General features: G+C 54.6%; 2 non-coding genes across 2 annotated transcripts in view; both read left to right on the top strand.

The window, feature by feature from the left end:
• Window positions 1-3601: 3601 nt before the first annotated feature.
• Window positions 3602-5407, top strand: LOC143243487 (small subunit ribosomal RNA). The gene has a single exon (XR_013024612.1). It is a non-coding gene; the product is annotated as a small subunit ribosomal RNA (ribosomal RNA).
• A 587-nt stretch (window positions 5408-5994) lies between these two features.
• LOC143243572 (5.8S ribosomal RNA) overlaps window positions 5995-6023 on the top strand; it is a 154-nt gene continuing 125 nt past the window's right edge. The window contains exon 1 of the ribosomal RNA XR_013024689.1: window positions 5995-6023. This exon is cut by the window's right edge and continues 125 nt beyond it. This is a non-coding gene — a ribosomal RNA (5.8S ribosomal RNA).

Raw genomic sequence — 6023 nt, 5'->3', positions numbered from 1 at the left:
ACGTGTTAATCCGAGCGATTAGCCGGTCTCAGTCAGAGACACACGGGATGCTGGACCCGCAGCGTGCTCTGCACGAGTCGTTGAATTTCAGCATGTCAAACCAAGGGTCCGAGCGGCTCTTCCCTTTCACGGGGCAAGTCAATAACGGTGACTGTTTCCCTTTCCTCTCGGTCCGAGCGGGGATAAAAGCAGTACGTGCGTTCGACCGCACGCCTACGAGTTAATCCGAGCGATTAGCCGGTCTCAGTCAGAGACACACGGGATGCTGGACCCGCAGCGTGCTCTGCACGAGTCGTTGAATTTCAGCTTGTCAAACCAAGGGTCCGAGCGGCCCTTCCCTTTCACGGGGCATGTTATTTACGGTGACTGTTTCCCTTTCCTCTCGGTCCGAGCGGGGATAAAAGCAGTACGTGCGTTCGACCGCACGCCTACGAGTTAATCCGAGCGATTAGCCGGTCTCAGTCAGAGACACACGGGATGCTGGACCCGCAGCGTGCTCTGCACGAGTCGTTGAATTTCAGCTTGTCAAACCAAGGGTCCGAGCGGCCCTTCCCTTTCACGGGGCATGTTATTTACGGTGACTGTTTCCCTTTCCCTCTCGGTCCGAGCGGGGATAAAAGCAGTACGTGCGTTCGACCGCACGCCTACGAGTTAATCCGAGCGATTAGCCGGTCTCAGTCAGAGACACACGGGATGCTGGACCCGCAGCGTGCTCTGCACGAGTCGTTGAATTTCAGCATGTCAAACCAAGGGTCCGAGCGGCTCTTCCCTTTCACGGGGCACGTCAATAACGGTGACTGTTTCCCTTTCCCTCTCGGTCCGAGCGGGGATAAAAGCAGTACGTGCGTTCGACCGCACGCCTACGAGTTAATCCGAGCGATTAGCCGGTCTCAGTCAGAGACACACGGGATGCTGGACCCGCAGCGTGCTCTGCACGAGTCGTTGAATTTCAGCTTGTCAAACCAAGGGTCCGAGCGGCCCTTCCCTTTCACGGGGCATGTTATTTACGGTGACTGTTTCCCTTTCCCTCTCGGTCCGAGCGGGGATAAAAGCAGTACGTGCGTTCGACCGCACGCCTACGAGTTAATCCGAGCGATTAGCCGGTCTCAGTCAGAGACACACGGGATGCTGGACCCGCAGCGTGCTCTGCACGAGTCGTTGAATTTCAGCTTGTCAAACCAAGGGTCCGAGCGGCCCTTCCCTTTCACGGGGCACGTCAATAACGGTGACTGTTTCCCTTTCCCTCTCGGTCCGAGCGGGGATAAAGCAGTACGTGCGTTCGACCGCACGCCTACGAGTTAATCCGAGCGATTAGCCGGTCTCAGTCAGAGACACACGGGATGCTGGACCCGCAGCGTGCTCTGCACGAGTCGTTGAATTTCAGCTTGTCAAACCAAGGGTCCGAGCGGCCCTTCCCTTTCACGGGGCATGTTATTTACGGTGACTGTTTCCCTTTCCTCTCGGTCCGAGCGGGGATAAAAGCAGTACGTGCGTTCGACCGCACGCCTACGAGTTAATCCGAGCGATTAGCCGGTCTCAGTCAGAGACACACGGGATGCTGGACCCGCAGCGTGCTCTGCACGAGCCGTTGAATTTCAGCATGTCAAACCAAGGGTCCGAGCGGCTCTTCCCTTTCACGGGGCAGTCAATAACGGTGACTGTTTCCCTTTCCCTCTCGGTCCGAGCGGGGATAAAAGCAGTACGTGCGTTCGACCGCACGCCTACGAGTTAATCCGAGCGATTAGCCGGTCTCAGTCAGAGACACACGGGATGCTGGACCCGCAGCGTGCTCTGCACGAGTCGTTGAATTTCAGCTTGTCAAACCAAGGGTCCGAGCGGCCCTTCCCTTTCACGGGGCATGTTATTTACGGTGACTGTTTCCCTTTCCTCTCGGTCCGAGCGGGGATAAAAGCAGTACGTGCGTTCGACCGCACGCCTACGAGTTAATCCGAGCGATTAGCCGGTCTCAGTCAGAGACACACGGGATGCTGGACCCGCAGCGTGCTCTGCACGAGCCGTTGAATTTCAGCATGTCAAACCAAGGGTCCGAGCGGCTCTTCCCTTTCACGGGGCACGTGAACAACGGTGACTGTTTCCCTTTCCCTCTCGGTCCGAGCGGGGATAAAAGCAGTACGTGCGTTCGACCGCACGCCTACGAGTTAATCCGAGCGATTAGCCGGTCTCAGTCAGAGACACACGGGATGCTGGACCCGCAGCGTGCTCTGCACGAGCCGTTGAATTTCAGCATGTCAAACCAAGGGTCCGAGCGGCCCTTCCCTTTCACGGGGCATGTTATTTACGGTGACTGTTTCCCTTTCCCTCTCGGTCCGAGCGGGGATAAAAGCAGTACGTGCGTTCGACCGCACGCCTACGAGTTAATCCGAGCGATTAGCCGGTCTCAGTCAGAGACACACGGGATGCTGGACCCGCAGCGTGCTCTGCACGAGCCGTTGAATTTCAGCATGTCAAACCAAGGGTCCGAGCGGCTCTTCCCTTTCACGGGGCACGTGAACAACGGTGACTGTTTCCCTTTCCCTCTCTGTCCGAGTGGGGATAAAAGCAGTACGTGCGTTCGACCGCACCCCTACGAGTTAATCCGAGCGATTAGCCGGTCTCAGTCAGAGACACACGGGATGCTGGACCCGCAGCGTGCTCTGCACGAGCCGTTGAATTTCAGCATGTCAAACCAAGGGTCCGAGCGGCTCTTCCCTTTCACGGGGCACGTGAACAACGGTGACTGTTTCCCTATCCCTCTCGGTCCGAGCGGGGATAAAAGCAGTACGTGCGTTCGACCGCACGCCTACGAGTTAATCCGAGCGATTAGCCGGTCTCAGTCAGAGACACACGGGATGCTGGACCCGCAGCGTGCTCTGCACGAGCCGTTGAATTTCAGCATGTCAAACCAAGGGTCCGAGCGGCTCTTCCCTTTCACGGGGCACGTGAACAACGGTGACTGTTTCCCTATCCCTCTCGGTCCGAGCGGGGATAAAAGCAGTACGTGCGTTCGACCGCACGCCTACGAGTTAATCCGAGCGATTAGCCGGTCTCAGTCAGAGACACAAGGGATGCTGGACCCGCAGCGTGCTCTGCACGAGCCGTTGAATTTCAGCTTGTCAAACCAAGGGTCCGAGCGGCCCTTCCCTTTCACGGGGCACGTCAATAACGGTGACTGTTTCCCTTTCCTCTCGGTCCGAGCGGGGATAAAAGCAGTACGTGCGTTCGACCGCACGCGTACGAGTTAATCCGAGCGATTAACGATTGTCTTTGTTACGAAAGACGTTCTGTTCCCACTGCTGATGCGACGAGTTTCGGGTAACCATGCCGAGACATCGGAATATGCATCATTTTCGATATAGCTTAGTGTGGGTTGAGCTGTCCTCCGAAGGTCGGTTCTTCCTGATACGCCCTAGTTTGTTTCGTTTTATCGGAACTGTTGTTTTGGAGAACTCGTACTCTAGAGTGTGTAAGAGGTCTGTCTCGTGATTGGTGACACGAAGTAGACAGAGAACGGCAGGCGTGTATCTAGCCACGCGTCTGCCGATTCGAGAGTGGTGTTTCTACTCGCCGTTGGAGCGGGTGGCTTGCACCGAACGAGAAAAGATACCTGGTTGATCCTGCCAGTAGTCATATGCTTGTCTCAAAGATTAAGCCATGCATGTCTAAGTACATGCCGAAATAAGGTGAAACCGCGAATGGCTCATTATCCAGCCGTTGTTCCTTAGATCGTACTTTCCTACTTGGATAACTGTGGTAATTCTAGAGCTAATACATGCAACAAAGCTCCGACCTCACGGGACGAGCGCATTTATTAGACCAAGACCAATCGGACCTCGGTCCGCAAATGATGGTGACTCTGGATAACTTTTGGCTGATCGCACGGTCTAGCACCGGCGACGCATCTTTCAAGTGTCTGCCTTATCAACTGTCGATGGTAGGTTATGCGCCTACCATGGTCGTAACGGGTAACGGGGAATCAGGGTTCGATTCCGGAGAGGGAGCCTGAGAAACGGCTACCACATCCAAGGAAGGCAGCAGGCGCGCAAATTACCCACTCCCAGAACGGGGAGGTAGTGACGAAAAATAACGATACGGGACTCTATCGAGGCCCCGTAATTGGAATGAGTACACTCTAAATCCTTTAACGAGGATCTATTGGAGGGCAAGTCTGGTGCCAGCAGCCGCGGTAATTCCAGCTCCAATAGCGTATATTAAAGTTGTTGCGGTTAAAAAGCTCGTAGTTGGATCTCAGTTCTAGACAGGGGGTCCGCTTTGGCGGTTACTTCCTGGCCTAAACATCCTGCCGGTTTTCCCTCGGTGCCCTTGATTGAGTGTCTTGGGTGGCCGGCAAGTTTACTTTGAAAAATTAGAGTGCTCAAAGCAGGCGAAACGCCTGAATAATGGTGCATGGAATAATGGAATAGGACCTCGGTTCTATTTTGTTGGTTTTCGGAACACGAGGTAATGATTAAGAGGGACAGACGGGGCATTCGTATTGCGACGCTAGAGGTGAAATTCTTGGACCGTCGCAAGACGAACTACTGCGAAAGCATTTGCCAAGAATGTTTTCATTAATCAAGAACGAAAGTTAGAGGTTCGAAGGCGATCAGATACCGCCCTAGTTCTAACCATAAACGATGCCAACCAGCGATCCGCCTGAGTTCCTCAAACGACTCGGCGGGCAGCTTCCGGGAAACCAAAGTGTTTGGGTTCCGGGGGAAGTATGGTTGCAAAGCTGAAACTTAAAGGAATTGACGGAAGGGCACCACCAGGAGTGGAGCCTGCGGCTTAATTTGACTCAACACGGGAAACTCACCCGGCCCGGACACTGGAAGGATTGACAGATTAAGAGCTCTTTCTTGATTCAGTGGGTGGTGGTGCATGGCCGTTCTTAGTTGGTGGAGCGATTTGTCTGGTTAATTCCGATAACGAACGAGACTCTAGCCTATTAAATAGACGACTGATCACACGTGTCGGTCGATCTTCTTAGAGGGACAAGCGGCGTTTAGCCGCACGAGACAGAGCAATAACAGGTCTGTGATGCCCTTAGATGTCCGGGGCCGCACGCGCGCTACACTGAAGGAATCAGCGTGTGATTGCCCCTGTCCGGTAGGACTGGGTAACCCGTTGAACCTCCTTCGTGATAGGGATAGGGGCTTGTAATTATTCCCCTTGAACGAGGAATTCCCAGTAAGCACGAGTCATCAGCTCGTGTTGATTACGTCCCTGCCCTTTGTACACACCGCCCGTCGCTACTACCGATTGAATGATTTAGTGAGGTCTTCGGACTGGCTGCTGGAGCGGCTTTCGGGTCGCGCCTGTGTGCCGGAAAGATGACCAAACTTGATCATTTAGAGGAAGTAAAAGTCGTAACAAGGTTTCCGTAGGTGAACCTGCGGAAGGATCATTATCGGGGATGTAGAGAGTGCCCAGCTCGGCCCGTCTTGCCGGCAGGGATTCCCCACTCCAAACAAAGACTCTCTCTGAACAATACCCGGGAGACCGCCGGACCGTCCGCGAAAGGGGTCCGCGTAGCACATGGTTAATACGTGTGTTTGGTCTCGCCGCGGTGGCTCTCCGCATCCAGTGGGATGAGAGCTAGAACGTTCAGGTACCTATATGCTCGCGTCAGGTGAACCCCGTAGCGGGTGTCCGAGCCACGGCGCTTGTGCTGACGCGAGGTGTAACCGTGTTTGGTCCTCTGCCCCGTCAGGGTAGGAAACGTAAGGGTTACGCGAGCACGCGGGCTCTGTTTCCTCGCGGGGACAAACTCGGCTGCTAGGTTTAATGAGGCCCCTTAGTCTTTAGAAGGGGCCCGCCTGCTTCATGTGATAAAGTCTCGAAACTGAAAATCCACCGTCGGCGGGTGGTGAGGAAATATTAAGGAGCCCCGAGCGGGGTTCCTTGTGGCAAACAGGAGAGGCTGCACGTCTCTCCATTTCCTCCAGTTCGAGAATGTGGTCTTTAATTGAAACAGGAATTGACGGAAAGATTCACGACTCTAAGCGGTGGATCACTCGGCTCGT

The sequence above is a fragment of the Tachypleus tridentatus genome, unplaced genomic scaffold, assembly GCF_004210375.1.
Source record: "Tachypleus tridentatus isolate NWPU-2018 unplaced genomic scaffold, ASM421037v1 Hic_cluster_2, whole genome shotgun sequence".
In the NCBI taxonomy this organism is placed as follows: Eukaryota; Metazoa; Arthropoda; class Merostomata; order Xiphosura; family Limulidae; genus Tachypleus; species Tachypleus tridentatus.
This window is presented reverse-complemented; position numbering and strand designations above follow the sequence as displayed.